Below are 15135 nucleotides of genomic sequence, written 5' to 3' on the forward strand. Positions count from 1 at the left end.
CAAACAAAAACAAAAAACTAGAACATTATAGTGAAGGTTTGCAGAGGGATTCTTAAAGCAGACTAAACTAACATCCTGTTCATAATCAAATAAGTGATTCCCTTGGTCAGAGGTAGGAACCCGTCAAGATAGAAGCTGTCCAAGAGGGGCTTCTTGAGTATAGATAACCTTTATTTCTCTATTTGATTTGCTAACAGCTTATTCAGGACCTGAATTACTGCACTGATGTGTGTGATGAGCCTTGCTGCATACTGCCCATGCTTTTGTGTCTTTACCATGCCTAGACATGAGACAAAAGGGGGGAGCATCTGTTTTATTTCCAACACTCTGAAAAGATGAGTTAGAATGAGGCTTGGATAATGGTTATTGCTATCTGAAGTCTTGAAGCACTGGTTTATAAATCCAGTAAGCTGGAAGGATTTCAGGAGACTGCCTTGATAATTTTCTTCATCTCCCTCAATGTTTTCGATTTATTAAAGGGATTTTCTTTTTTTTTAATTATTTTTTATTATTTCATTCATTTTACATCTCAATAGTTATCCCATCCCTTGCATCCTCCCATTCCTCCCTCCCTCCCACTTTCCCCCTACTCCCCTCCCCTATGACTGTGACCGAGGGAGGCCTCCTCTCCCTGTATATGCTCATAGGGTATCAAGTCTCTTCTTGGTAGCCTGCTATCCTTCCTCTGAGTGCTACCAGGCCTCCCCTTCCAGGGGATGTGGTCAAATATGGGGCACCAGGGTTTGTGTGAAAGTCAAACCCCAATCTCCACTCAACTGTGGAGAATGTCCTGTCCATGGGCTAGATCTGGGTAGGGGTTCGAAGTTTACTGCACATATATTCCTTGGCTAGTGTCATAGTTTGAGCAGGACCTTGGCCAAGATCCGCCCATCATAATGTTCTTCTTGTAGGTTTCTAGGACCCTCTGGATCCTTCTATTTCCCCATTCTCCCATGCTTCTCTCGCCCAAAGTCCCAACAGGATGTCCTCCCCTCTCTCCCACTTTCCTGATAAGTGAAGACTTTCATGGGACATGCCCCTTGGGCTAGTGTCCAGATATAAGTGAGTATATACCATTTGACTCTTTCTGCTTCTGGGTTAACTCACTCATTATGATCATTTCTAGTTCAATCCATTTGTCCACAAATTTCAGAAATTCCTTGTTTTTAATAGCTGAGTAGTATTCCATAGTGTAAATGTACCACAGTTTCTTTATCCACTCTTCTACTGAGGGACACTTAGGCTGTTTCCATGTTCTGGCTATTATGAATAAGGCCGCAATGAACATGGTTGAGCAAATGTCCTTGTTGTGTGCTGCAGCATCTTCTGGGGACATTCCAAGGAGTGAAATAGCTGGGTCTTGAGAAAGTAAAGGGATTTTCTTTAATCACTTTTGACAGATTATATTACCTTGGAGTATTATTTAAACATCATGTAAAATGTATTTTTACAATGTTCAAATGCTTCATTAAATTATCTTTTCATATTCACTTTAGTCTATATCAGAAGTTTTACCTTTTTTTTTTTTTTTTTAACTTCTAACACATTGTAAGGCTATTTTGTTTCTGTTTCACCTGGCTACTTAGTAATTTACTTAAAGACATCCATACCTTATTTCCACACAGTACCTGAGGTATCCGCACAGCACTTGTCAGCAAAGGGCCTGTTCCAAGTTGCTGACTTCAGGATAGTGTGGCAAAAGCTCATCGCTTCCATTGTTTCTAAGCCTATGGCCTTTTCTTGTCTGAGGGTGAATGCTGTGAATTCAGAAGTAGTAGCTTGTGGACTGCATCTGGTACACAAAGCTGGAATACTTGCCCAAAGCACCGAGCTTCAAGATAAACGTCATAGAAACCATCAGATCAAAAACTTCTGTGACTATTTCTAGAATTGATATGCATTACATAACCAAGTGATAAAACTTTCTTTCTTTTTCTTTCTTTCTTTTCTTTTCTTTCTTTCTTTTTTTTTTTTTTTGGTTTTTCGAGACACGGTTTCTCTATGTAGCCTTGGCTGTCCTGGACTCGCTTTGTAGACCAGGCTGGCCTCGAACTCACAGCGATCCGCCTGCCTCTGCCTCCGGAGTGCTGGGATTAAAGGCGTGTGCCACCACGCCCAGCTTGTGATAAAACTTTCATTAAACCATTCCCTGAACTATTAATTATAATTGTAGTAATTTCTCATCTAATCACTTATTTTATTTACAAAATAACTCACTAGTATTTTAATGAAAAGCTTTACAATAAAAAGACTTTGATGCATTCATTATATTATGTATTTTAAGCAATAGCTATTTTGACATCTACTATTTCTTAAATTTTGCAATTATATTATTTTCCAGTAAAATATATTTTGATAATACTTGCAATTCCTTTTTCCTTTCAGTCCAGTGTGTGTGTGTGTGTGTGTGTGTGTGTGTGTGTGTGCTCACATGTGAGCACCCTGACAAAATTTTAGAAAGTATAAGAACTTATTTAGTTGAATCTATTAAAAGAAACAGGAGTGGCTGCTCCGGGGATTAAAAGAAATCCTCGAAGGTCTTACATAATGTACAGTTTTGCCCCATTGCAGACATAAATGGGTTGAACCTGTCATCTCTGCGCTCCTTTTCCTCAGCTCTTGGGAGAGAATTGAATTGATGGAAATGAGTTAAAATGTTCACTCTTTGGCTTTAAAGGAGAGGGTGGGTGGACTCTGAGCTTCAAGAGAGAAGCTCTTCTCTGTGATTGTAACGTCACACAGACAGAGCAAAAAGCCATTTCCCCAAATGAAGCTCAAAGCTGGCAACACAGGGTAAGAAGTAAGCTTAGATGGAATCTGCTTATTTTCCTTTTTCGTGATTGAGGACTAGAACTAGCTCTTCCTAAGTCAGATATTTGACTAAATAAGGTAGGGGTGTTCTCTTTGTGCACACCTGGTTTTTTCTGAGTGCTACTGCAATTCTCAGGATGTGAGCACATGACGTCAGGTGATACAGCAGCTGAGCTGGTCTTTTTAAGTGACTCAAGTGTGAGGAGAGAGATCAAAGTCCATCTTTGTTTCAGTGGGGAACGTGGGATGGCTTCCCTCAGTCTGTGTTGAGGCCACTTTCACCCCGGCCATATCTTGTTATGTTTACGGGGAAGGATGGTTGAGACACAGGGTCTCCCTAGGCAGCCCACGCCATCCTTGAATTGGCCTCATGACCCTCTTCCCTCACTCTCCTGAGTGCTGAGAGGTCAGAGCCAGCTTAGCAGTTGCTTTTCTGAAACCAGGCAAAGTGGAGGTCAGAGAACAACTTCAGCTGTTGCTACTGGGGAGCCATCCACCGCTTTTGTTTTTGTTTTGAGATAGGATCTTTCACTGTTCTAGAGATTATAAAGTAGAACAGCCTGGTGAGCCAATGAGTTCTAGAGATCTGCACGCTTCTGCCTCCCGGCACTGGGGTTAAGAGCACTCGAGCACATGGCACCATGCTCAACAGTTTTCATACAGCTTCTAGAAAGTCTAGATCAAGTCCAGAAAATCTAGATCAAGTCCTAATGCTTGCCCAGAGAGCACTTTGCTGTCTCCCTAGATGACGCACTTCTTTTGTTTTTTGTTCGTTTTCTTTTCTTTTTTCTTGTTTTTTGTTTTTCGAGACAGGGTTTCTCCGTGTAGCCTTGGCTGTTCTGGACTCACTTTGCAGTCCAGGCTGGTCTCGAACTCACAGTGATCCGCCTGCCTCTGCCTCCCAAGTGCTGGGATTAAAGGCCAGCGCCACCACGCCCGGCGCGCACTTCTTTTGCTATGTGACTTCTCCGCTGCAGGAAGCACCATCTAGTCTTAACAGTGAATTATCTGCAGTGGTCCAACTTAATGGCCCAACATACAGCACAATCGCCTTGGGGACTGTCATAAACAAGACAAAACAAAACAACAACCGTGCCATGGATATAAGAAGGAAGACACAGAGTAGAAGAGATGCTGAATGGCACAAAGAGCCATGCACAGCGTCCTCACTCTGCAGCCACTGTGGCGGGAATCCTTATTCGTGAATGCCTGTTTAAACAACGTGGAGAGTGGCATATGTGGAGCCTGGCGCACGGAATTCAGATGTCAATGAGTCTTTGGCTTCACATTCTGAGGAATAAATTAAAATCTGTCCAAGATGCTCAGGATGCTCGCATAGAGCATTGCTTACAACTCTGATACACGGAAATCAAGAAAATCTTTCCTCTTGGGCAGGCATGATCATTATTCACCTTATTTCTCCAAAGCTGTCCCCAGGCTTTGCACTGGCTTCTTTTCATTCAGAGCAGCCGTGTCCCAGCATGCAGAAGAGACAGCGTCAGGTCAACTTCTCTTCCCAGTTGCCCCGTTTCTTTCGTAGAATCAAGAAAATGCCACCTGAAATGTCACAAGATCTCAGTAAACACAAGGGTGTTTGGAAAGGTGTGTTCTTAGCCTCTATACCTGGAGCCTCTAGGCCTGTTTTGTTGTTGTTGTTGTTGTTGTTTAGTTTTTTAGTTCCCAGGTTGTCACTATTTGGGAGGGAGCCCCACGCTTTTAGAAATCCCCATGGGTTGGGCTGCCTTTTTTACTGCTAAAACCTCAGTACTGGGTTTTCTCCATTACCCGCTGTTTGGTTTTCTGTTTGGGACTTGGCGCTGATTCTGACCTGACTGCTAACTCAGCAGTCCGGGGTCATTGCCCTGTTGCCTCATGGGTAGGATGTCATCATGCCTGCCATCCTCCCTCCTACTTCAGAGTTGGATATCTACTATTAACAAATAAACGCTGGAATCGCAGCAAGTTAAGAAAGTGAAGGTTTGCTTCTTCCTGGAATTACATCCTGTTTAGGGAGTATATGGAGATGTGCATCCAACGTCTGATGCTGATGGTTGAGTAGAGGCAAAGTGACTTCAGAGGAAGGAGCCCAGGAACACCAAGAGAAAAAATGGATACCACAACATTTAAAGCAACTCTACTACAATCAATAAAACATTTAGAATATGGTCTACCTATCAACGTTGGGCCTCATCCATCACATCAGATGTAGACATTAGAAGACATAATTGATGGGTTAATATATAGGCAGCATTGTGAATTGGACCTTCACTATTTTAACCGATACGATGTTATGTTGACTTCTCTTTGCAGTTAAAATTCATTGCAATCATCCTTGCACATATTTCAGCACACAGTTGTACAAGTGAAGCTTCAAGTAAAAAAAATAAACATTTGAACTTCTATTTTAAATGTTAATAAGCAGTGTCAAACTGCTCTCTACTGAGAATGATAAAAACTTATATAGACTGGTGATGTGGCACACGCCTTTAATCCCAGCACTCAGGCAAGAGGCAGAGGCAGGCTAATCTCTGTGAGTTGAACGCTAGTCTAATCTACAAAGTGAGTTCCAGGACAGCTAGGTAGTTTACACAGAGAAACCCTATCTCCAAAAGAAGCAAACAAAACAAAACCCCTTACATATACATAAATAATGTCTATATTTCACTACTTATTTGCCTACAGTTTTTAAAAAGATGTTTATTTTTCATGTATGTATTTGAGTGTGAGTGTGCATGCACACGCACGCCTGTGAGTGTGCATCTGCATGTACTTGCAGGTACCCACTGTTAGGATTCTGTTTCAGTCTGCCTACCTGTGACGTCACTGCTTACCTGCCATGGGGGTGTGGCCCGGCCCAGGGCCATATAAAAGCAGACCCTCCTGCTCTCTCTTTCTACTCTCCTTCTCCCTCTCCCTCCCCTCTCCACCTCTCTCTCCCCCTCTTTCTCTACCTTTCTCTGTCTCTTCCCCTCTCTTTTTACTTTCTCTCTCTTTGGGGTACCCCTTCCCCCTTTCCCTCTCCTCCCCCATGTTCATTTAATAAACTCCGTATAACATAACATCTGCCTGCTACCTTGTATCTACCTTCTATCATTGCCTTAATTTTTAAATATAACCCCCACAGAAGCCAAAAGAGAGTATTCTGTTCCCTGGAGCTGGAGTTACAGGCATTTGTGAACCATCAGAATTGGGTCCTGGGAACCAAAATCCCGTCCTCTGCAAGAGCAATAAGCTAAACTGCTGAGCCACCTGCCCAGCCCCATTTGTCAGCATTCTTATCATTGTTATAAAACTTTGAAATGTTTTCAATCATAATGGTGAAAATAAGCTTGCTAATTTCTCTTATTATACATTAAATTAAACATCTTTCTGAGTGGCAGATTTCCTTAGTCTTTCTTTAAGTGTGTGCTTATGTGTTTGTTTCATACTTTATTTTACTTAATTGTGCAGAGAATGCTAGATTGCAAAGTGTTTTTGCATGAGCACTTTTGGGATATTATTTCATGGTTCTGGTCTTTTGTTCCTGAAAGTGAGAGTCACAAAGATAATTCATGTACACATTAAAAAAGAAAATAACTTCATGCATCTTAGCAATTGCTAAATGAACATGTAATAGAAATTAATTACAGATAAATAAAAATTATTTATTTTAAATTACAGCCTGTGGGTAACATGAGAGCAATATACATAAAAGCTATTATACATGATAAAATAAAATCTGTGATTATTATTATTTTAACAAACAGTTTGACTATTATATAATGCATTTTGATGTGCCTTAACTAAGGAAAAGAACACAGAAAAATACTTGTGTGGTTTATGTAGCAGATTCGTTCTGTCACAGCACCCAGGCAACTGCCCAGGTCTGTATGTGCACAAGCCACATCTATGATTCCTCAAAGCAAGATGCCCCACAGTCCTCCCTGGAGCAGAAGGGGCAGCCTTCTGAGGAACTCTCTAGGCTCATTTGCCATCAGTTTGACGTGCAAGCAAAAGGGATCTGTACTATGGAAAGCTCCTTCAGAGAAATGTGCACCCACTGCCTGGGTTTCAGGGAAGAAGACAATTCTCTTGCTTAACTCTGGTCTAGAGTTGGTCTCTCAGTTACTCAGGAACCTCCATCTTAAGTCTTTAATCACAGGAAGTCTCAGGCCTATGACACTAATAAAATAGGGATGTAACATTAAATTGGCCTTGATTTGATTTGTTTTCTATAAAAGCAGTGAAATGTGCTTTGAACTGGAAGGTTGGGTTCTTACACATCCGTGCTACAATCCCAGACCCTAAAATATCTGTACTGCAGTTCTAATCCCCCAAATGCATAATATAGTCTTAAACTCACAGCATCTATGCCATAGCCCTAAGCCCCCAAATATCCATGCTGTGGCTCTAGCTCCAAAACACCCATGCTACAGTCCAATTTGCCAAAACACCCATGGTACAGTCCTAACCTAGAAAACACCCTTGTAACAATTCTAACCCCTAACCTATAACCGCTACGGTTATAGTCTTCAAAACATCAATTGACAAGGGGTAGTGTCAGGAACTTGGCCTTTGGGGGAAATGAAGCCGTGACAGTGAAGCCTGTGAGAATATGAGTGATGGGCTTATCAAAAGCTGTAGATAGGCATTCTGGGGACATAGCTCACTTGGTAGAGCACCTGTCTAGCATGCTTTAGTCCCTCCAGTTTGAGCCTCAGCACTTCCTAACAGATGGGTGTCACTTGCCTGTAGCCCCACATGTGGGGGGGGCAGAGGCAGGAGGATCAGGGCACCAAAGTTACCCCCAGCTACATAGAGTTGGACAATTGCCTTCAACTCCGTGAGACCCCCGAGACAATGAAGCAAAGAATTGGCTGGAAGATTTGCAGCCAATAAAGCACAAGCAGAAAGGGCCGTGGATGCGGACTCTAATTTCAAAGACTGGGATGGGAGCTAGTCCTGGAGGTCCAAGCCTGTAATCTCTGGCAGTGCACATCTTTAGTACAAGGTCAGCCTGGGCTATATACAAGAAGGCATCTCCAGGAAAAAAGAAAGAAAGAAACAATATCTTTGGTGTACGATATCTGAAGAAAGGCACTCTTTGGTTGGGAGTATACATGTGATGGTACAGTTGGCAAGGAGACTGATGGAGATCTATGTAGTCAAATGTAGTCTTCACTGAAAAACACGTATAGAAAAAGCAAGGTGTCTGACAGGCTCTTTGTTTTTGTTTTTGTTTTTGCTTTTGTTTCTGGGATGTGGCCAATTATAAGACCTGACTGCAAGTTTCAGCTTCAACATTAGAGGGCGCTATGCAGACAGACACGCCAAGACCCGGAGCTGGTCTCTTGAAGGCTGCTCTTCCCGACGTTCTGTCTCCATTCTGTCTCCACCAGCTCCTCCTCTAGGACAACTATTGTAGGTGCCAGCGCCCCCAGGTGTTTGGAGGTCGTGCTGAACTGCTGCGTTCAGGTGGGCGCTGCTGCCCAAGAAGACAGAGATCCACTGGGCCAAATAGTACAGCCCAACTGTGAAAATACTTTTTAGAAAGAGTGGACCCCTATACGTGCTGAGATTACAAACACGGATTACCAGGCCTTACGTTTTCACATAACTTCTAGGAACAAAAAATCAATCTGAGCAGAAAGATCTTGAGTTTCTTTTCATCTTCATAAAGGTAACGCAGGGCAAAGGTGAAGACAAGAAGTAAGAGAAGGAAGAAGGAAAGGAGGCAGAGGGAGGAGGGGGTGGAGGGAGATATATTTTTTTGTTTTTATTTTTATTTTTTGTTTTCTTTGAGGCAGAGGTTGCAAAGGTAAAGGACAGATATGGACGAACAGAGAGATGAATGGTGTTAGGGTATATGCTGTGCAAGCCACAACAAATCAATAAAAAGTTAAAACAAAACAAAAACCAAATACCCACTTGCATTTGCTTACTATTCTATCTGGAAGCACTTAGCCCCTCTATCTATAGGTGCACCCCTGATTTTGTCTATATCATCTCTAAAGAATGCATTTATCACAATTGTTTTTTTTTCTTTTCCATTATCTCTGGTATGTACTGTTTTCAGCTTTGGCTGAATGTTTCTTGGTTGACGGCATACTTTGCATTGAAACTGCAAAGTGCACCACAAGACAGCATGCTTAAGAAGAGAGGTGAGGAGTGTTTTTAGCATGGCGATCCAGCACAAGATTGAACACATGTACATAACAGAATATACAAACATCACTTCTGGCAGTTAATAGGAAACAATATAACAGATGGCCTCCCACTAGGAGCAGTGTGGCAATCAGTAAAAGACCAGATGGTATTAGATTTGTGACCCTTGCTCATGATCCAATTCATCATGGAGAATAAGAGTTCCAATAAGACTTTAACTTGACAGAAGAGGCAAAGGCATTTGCCAGAGATCCTAATGAGGACCAAGGTGCTGAGTAGAGATGACACAGCATTTGGGTTTGTGGCTTAGATTCTGAAGTTCCAGGGAATGCCCACTGTCACTGAGCCAAGCCTCCATGACGAGCTTCTGCTTACTCGGTGTGGTTGTGTAAAGCTCCCTTGTATCATCTGATCCTTGCTGCGCTTGGTGGTGAGGTTTAGGCCGAGGGGATACAGGACTGTTTTTCCTGTCAGGCATAGCCTGGCCCTCTAGCCTAAAGATCACAGGTGTCTGTGATCACCTCAACTGCCCTGACATCCTCTGAGATGTTGGTCAGAAACAGAGACAGCATCCTGATCAGTTGTCATGTGGATTGTAGTTAAGGAGAATTGTTCAAAAATTTATGGAAAGCATTCCTTGGATATTCAAATCAAAGTGGGAAAATGGGCACTCTATTTACTTTGAAGATTCTCATATAACACAAAGCGATTTCAAGCTCACCCAAGAGGAAAATGTATAACTTTTTAAAAGGTAAGTATAACAACTGAAGTCAAGGAAATATTTCAATATATACTCAAATGTTTAAAACCTAATTGTAGAGATGAGGCAAAATTTGATGTTTTTTTTCAACATAGAAGCATTTTGGGTCTATTTGTTTATGAGATCAAACCAAGTAGAATGTTAAGCTCTAATTTAACGTGGTTAAAAGGCATGAACATTTTAAAGTAAAGTTAAAAATTAAATTATGAAACTAAGCCACACATTCCAATCCGGCTAATTTAGGTTAGAAATACTGGAATTCTAAGGCTGTTGATTATTTATCCCAGAGTGCAGAGTTCTTTAAAAATGACTCAGGGAAAAATATTTCACACAAGAGGCAAAGCTTATAAGACCCCGTAATGAACATAACCCTTTCTATCCTTAGATTTCAGATGTGCATGTGGGATGTACCTGCATTTCTTTCTCTTATAGAGAGTGTAATTTTACTAGAACCATGAAGATTGCACACTACACACATGTAAGAAATCTCAGTCCCCAAGACCCAGACCTTGAGTTACTGATCTCTGTGCCAGTGGCTCCGAATCCTCAGTCAGCACTTCCCAGTATTGAAAAGTGAGTGGTTTGTCCTCTTGTAATACTTATAATCAAACAAACAATCAAAAGGAGGTATACCCATATCTTAAGGTAGGACAGGACTTAAAGTCACAGTGAGGATGAACTACCGGGGAGCTCAGTGCACAGAGAACCCAGAGTATTGTTCATGCATGAGCCGGACACCAGTGCTCAATATGAATCATAAGCCTGGGGGCCTCTGGAGAGTTGGACGTTATCTACCTCCAGGAAGAAGTGGGTTTGAAGCATCCCCTCACCTATGAGATGAGGACAAACTCACTCTTCACCAGCATGGAAAGCAGGGAGGACGTTTTCTGCTTCCACCACATTGTCAGGAGTCAACTGGGCAAACGAGCGAGCTTGGCCTCTGATGTGCTGGTGTGGACGTCCCAAACTCATTCCCTTTATTGGAAATTGATGTGGAGGCATCTCAAACAGCTAGACATAGATCTACCATGTGATGCAGCTCTAACGCTTCCGGAGAATGTTTTCAATGGACGCTATATTCTGCTGTAGATTTTCTTGCTCATCCACGTTCACTGCTGCTCTGTTTACAATAGCCAGGAAATGGAAACAGCCTACATGTCCCATCAGCTGACGAATGTATAATGATGGGACATTATTCAAACACGAAGGAAAACAAAGCTATGAAATTAGTAGTTTGGTGTATTTCTCTACTCTCATCAGAGACACATCTTTTTACAGGATAAGGTGATTAATACAGAGGCCCATAACTGGTCAACATGTAGGGGACAAGAGACTGTGAAATGATCAGCTTTAAATCGTCATCTGTATCCCCACCCCCACCCCCACCACACTTGATCACAAGACTCAAGAAGCATTGTAGAAGAAGGGGCAGAAAGACAGTTAGAGCCAGAGGTGGTGAACATCTGCAGCATGACAGTGCAGTTGTACATATGAGTTCGCAGCAGTTGTGGCTGCAAACACAAGAGCTGAGCAGGAGTCAGCCAGCCCAAACCCCACCATGGCTGGGGAGGAGCACATGAAACCCCACCCACGGCCAGGGAGCTATTGGCAACTGCTGGCTGCTGGCCTGGGAGAGGGATTCGGACTCTGAGACACGAGCCATGTTCCAGCAGGTGGTCCTACACGCATGCACGTGTAGGCAGCACTAAGTGACTCAGTAGACTTAAAAATAAAAAAAGCACATGAACTTGGCAGGGAAAAGTGATAGTATGGGTAAGGGAAGGCACTGGAGAGAGATAATGAGGGAGATCTGATTGAAGTGCATTGTGGGCATGTATGAAATTTGAAAGCAATTTTTAAAGTGAGATAGAGAATTTCCCATTGTATGCAATAGCATGTATGCAAATTGAGAAACAAGTCCAAGGACGGTTTTTATATCATTTATCAACCAATATGGAAGGCGTTAAAACAGGAAAGGGGGGGTGGGGAGAACCATACTGAATTTATAAAAGAGGCTGTGGCTTTTGTCTGTTTGATTTGGTTAATAAAGAACTACAGAGACCAAGAAAATGTGAAACAAAATAGTGAATGAAATTCAAGTTTGTCTGAAGAAGTATGGCTCACATAGTTCAATGAAGAAGAAAATTAAAGAAGGGGCAATAACAAGAAAGAGGAGGAAAGTGAAAATGCATTTAGTTGTAATCTCTTTCTCTCTCTCTCTCTCTCTCTCTCTCTCTCTCTCTCTCTCACCTCTAACCTCTAACCTCTCAGCATTTCAAAACAGAAAAAAAATTGTTAGAAACATTGCAAAGCATTGTGACCAACTACATGCGTGTGTCAGACCCAGTAGATGCCTGTGGGGTGCTGGCGAGACACCTGGCAAGGAGGGAGGCTGTAAAGTGCACAGTTGCAGGAGGGGTACAGCTTCTCATTAATGATTAATAACTCAGGCTCTGGAGTGGCAAAGAATACTGAGTGTCCTGGCAAGAAGTCAGAGAAGCCTGCTCAGAGGAAACACAGGAAGCCCTACCTCAGACACTAGGTTGGTAAGTAGCCTTCGTTATGGCGGCCGAAGGTATGCACTGTCCTTCCTGAATACCACCTGATGGTTTCTATATACTCTTCCTCAGACCTCAGATGCACTCCTATTGACAAACGAAGAAGTAAAAAAGCTGGTGTACGAATGTAAAAGTCTATATCCACAAAGGCGATGGTGGAGGAGAAGTGAGGAAGATGGAAAAATAGGGGGAGGGGGAGGGAAAAGAGAAGGGCAGGGGGAAGGGGGAGGGAGAGGAGAGGAAGGGGAGTGGAAGAGTAAACAGGAGGGAGGAGAAAGGGAGGGAGGAAGAGGGCACAAGAGGGAGAGGAAGGGGCGGAGCATAGAGAAGGAAAGAAGAGCGATGAGAAGAAAGAGAGATCACCATGAACGTTGAGACTGGCTGTGGAGACCATGGCAGCTGTGGGAAACAGATCCAAGAGACAGATACTATGAAGGAGTGTTTTTAAAAACCTCTATAGTCACATAAAATCACACAGGTGTTGTCCAGACAAGCAAGGGAAGTTCACCGTGTCTAGCAGAACATTTTAATTTTTTTTTTTAATTGAAAGAATGGAAGGAAAGAAAGAAAGAAGGAAGGAAGAGAAAGAATGGTAGGGCAATAGTCGAAATGGCTCATGAACAAAAATCAGTTCTTTTGCTCATGAGCCTAGTGGCCTAGAGGAATAGTGTCTGGGATCAATCACCTGCCTGGGCCCTGAGTCTATAGCAGTGGCTGCAGTGATTCTTGCTAGCATGACAGCTGCTGGGGACGTGAAGGAGGGTGCAAGTACTAATGAAAACCACTGCACATTAACTAGTATTGGCAATCATTTCTTTGCCTATTACATTATCAATGCAAAAAGCACACAGCTCCTGCCTTACAGGGAATGTGAGACTGTGCTGCAGCCACGTTTGCATGACCAAGGTCTGGGAACACAGGTTTAGTCTATCGCAGAATCCCATGTCCCAACATGGAAGAAGTTTAATGAATTATATAGTTTTATAGAACAAAAAAAGTATTAAATCAAGACAAGTTTAAAATATACTGGAGGGTACACAGAGAGGCAGGGACAGCAAGGTGGGGGGTTTTTTTTTCTGTAAGCCTCAGATGCTATCTGATGAATTTCTTCAATTTTGGGCTGGTAGAAGCTAGTAGTCTTCTAAGTCAATAGACTTCAGAAGGATTTTATTTATTAGTCGTGTAATGCTAAATGTGACACAGAGGTGGGCAAGGAATGGCTGTTGATGTGGCCAAGTCCGTCCCGTGAAAACAACTAGCCTCTTAGATATATAATGCCGCAAACTTTCCACACCCTTGCAATTCTAGTCAGTTGACCAGTCTGGGATTCTCACTGACGTCATGAAGACACATGCCCTGTCCCCCAGATTATAGTGATCTTCTTTTCTTAGACAGCTATGCTTCGGTGGTGTGACTACCACAGTGCTCGGAAGGAGCGAAGCCTTTTATAATCAACTTCATTGTCTTAGTTTCCCATTCAGATTAGTCAGGGAACAGAAAGAACTATAGCATATGTAGTTAGAGTTACACTTAGGCAATAATAGTGAATTGAGAAAACCAATGAGATAATACGAACTTCTACCAAATTACAGTGTCTGAGAGGGGACTGGAGAAATGGCTCAGTTGTAGAGTACTATATAGCAGTGAAGACCTTAGTTTGATTTCCCAGCACCCACTCCCGTAAAAAGATGGGTGCTGTGGCATGTGTCTTTATTCCCAGATCTAGGGAGTCATCCAGTTTACTGCATCGTTGAGCTCCAGGTCATAAAAATAAGGTGGAAGGTGACTAAGGAAGACACTCAACTTTGCCCTCACATTCATGAGCACACACATCCATCCTCATGTACAGCCACGTGCACATACTTGCAAAAAGGGGCTGGAGTACAGTGCTGAAGTAGAATGCTTCATATATATGTGTGTGTGTGCGTGTCTCGGCTTGACTCACAACATCAGCAAAAATAAAATGAACAAATGGCTTAGGATAGAAGAAGAGATGGTGACAATTTATAACAGTGGGCAGGGTCATCAATAGATGTTGGGTGGCCTAAGGGCAGTAGGAAGAGGTAATCACAGAGTCCTAAAAACTGGGAACGGGTATCATAGCTGCACTTAAAGGTACTGACATCACAAAAGATGCCAGCACTAGGTGTAGCTTTACTCTGTGGAGAACACTACTCATGAAAATTGGGTAGATCTTGTTCAGCCTGGGACAACCAAGCTGCATCGCCACTAGGTGCAGGCAGGTGTACTTACTCTTGTCCCTCAGGTGGAGAAGCAAAGCACCTTTCTCTCGAAATTAAAGGCTGATTTTTAAACCTTTTGCCACAATTGTTTATGTAGTTGTGGAGGTCAAATCACATCTTGGGGGGGGGGTCACTTTTCTCATTATATCCCGTGGGTCTTAAGGGTCAAACTCAGGTCATCATCTTGGTGGCAACACCTATACCTACTGAACCATCTTGGCAGCCCACCAAAGGCTGACTTTTAAAATGGTATGATACATGATGGAACTAGAACGCCCAGTGTCAAGAAGAGTCGGTTACTTAAGGAAGATACACTGACAGCAAACAACACCATGAAAAGATGCCCAGCTCCTGTAGAGAGGTGTAACTAAAGCCAAGATGAAACATACCAGCTGTCTTCTGGAATGCCTTAGATTTCAAGGGTTGACCATACCAATGATTATGTGGATGGCTCAAATGCTGTTGGTCATAATGTAAAATGGCACAATTGCATTGAAAAGCAGTTGGCTAGCTTCCTGTGAAGATAGGTATGTACTCGTTACACAACGCAGACATTCTCATACTACGTATTCATCTAAAGAAAGTAAAAGTACATGGCTATACAATGACTGAACGTGGA

The sequence above is a fragment of the Acomys russatus genome, chromosome 3 (assembly GCF_903995435.1).
Source record: "Acomys russatus chromosome 3, mAcoRus1.1, whole genome shotgun sequence".
Lineage (NCBI taxonomy): Eukaryota > Metazoa > Chordata > Mammalia > Rodentia > Muridae > Acomys > Acomys russatus.